Genomic DNA, 1,626 nt, shown 5'->3' on the forward strand with positions numbered 1-1,626 from the left:
GAAAACGGACACCTAAAAAAGTAAGCGGTTAACCTTCGAAGTTATTCACCGATGCTTTTAGGGTGTCAAAGGCACATGCATCTGCTCTCTGGTCGTGTGCTAGAGACAGAGCAACTAGAGAGAATTTCGACATACGCGAGTTCTCAATATCCACCTACCTTAGGTTTCGGGCCCTTGGCGGGGAACCAAGGCAGTACAACAAACCAAGACCCGAACATAGTGGCTAGTGACTCTTCCTCTGACTACGACGTCACAGAGGGTTTCCCAATGCCTAATCCCGATAGCTCAAGCCAAGACATGCATGCCATGGGCCCGCGGTCCGGACCAAGCGTGCTTAGCCGCTCGAAGGAAACCTTTAGTAGAGCCACTCGCTCCGAACATGGAGCTAATGATGTAAATGAGGGGGGTGGGGAAGTAAATTCACCATTCATGACCAACATAGACCCTATGCCCTTAGAGAATGTGCACGTGAATACTTCATTCACTGCACCTCCTGACTCTTCAGAGTTATTTTCCTCCGAGGTCATATTACCCGATGGTAGAAGCCTTGCCGAAGTGCAAGAGGTTGAGCGATATATCCTTGCAGCGAGGCAAAAGGAAATTGACAGCTTACGCAAGGCGGAGCAACGAAGAGAGTTAAAATCGAAAGGTCCTATGTCAATATCTTTGCTAGGAGAGGAATCGAGTGCTCATGACTTAGCAACCGCTAAGGGCCAACCCCTAGAAAGCAACATTGCATCTAGCTCAAAGGACACCCCTAGCACCTCAATCCTAGATGGAGTGTTCTTAAATGAGAACTGGGAGTACAAACTACAAACAGAAACTCTGACCGACCTATACACAGGTCACACCTATCACGTGGGTTGGTTAGATGTTCTACAATCCACAATGGGTGCTACTAGTGTGGAGGATCAACAACAAAGAGTTTGTGAGATCATCCATAGGGTCATTGAGTTAGAGAGACAGAACAAGGGGATCAACATGCCTTGGGTCTCATGAGATTCTTGGATACAAGAAAGGCTAAACAACCGACCTTATCGCAAATGGAGACTCCCTCGGTAAGTCCGATGGATCCTCCATATGTTGTTTCTCCAGGAGTCTCGGTGCAATCTGAGCCCACAAGTGATAGCTTCACCTTTGCAAGTCTTGCTCATCTTTCCCTTGATGACACCAGGGCTACCATGCCTACCCCAATGATAGGCATGCCAAGAAATACGCCATGAACCTCATTTGTTAGTAAAGCACCACTACATGGTAGCTCAATGCCTGCAACAATACCTAAAAGTGTGTACCAATCGTATACACCCATGGGTCCCCATACTCATGTAGCTCCTACCCCTCCCATTGTTTCAACAACCTATGCTCCACAACCACAACACCCAAGTTCTTATTTCCATGGGACCATACCGGCTAGCAGTAGCATGTCACATCCGACGTCTGCTATGCCTAGGGCCACACATATGAACTATGGACCACCACATGGCACAACATCGTACCCAATGTGGAACCCAAGGGCTTCCTATGCGCCAAGCCCAATGCCAATACCTACTCCACATGTAGTCTTTGGAGCGCCTTCACCCACGGTGCCTGCTCACTTAGGTGACTTGGCAACATTTACTCAAGCTA

This window comes from Adiantum capillus-veneris, chromosome 19 (assembly GCF_014529385.1).
Source record: "Adiantum capillus-veneris isolate H3 chromosome 19, ASM1452938v2, whole genome shotgun sequence".
In the NCBI taxonomy this organism is placed as follows: domain Eukaryota; kingdom Viridiplantae; phylum Streptophyta; class Polypodiopsida; order Polypodiales; family Pteridaceae; genus Adiantum; species Adiantum capillus-veneris.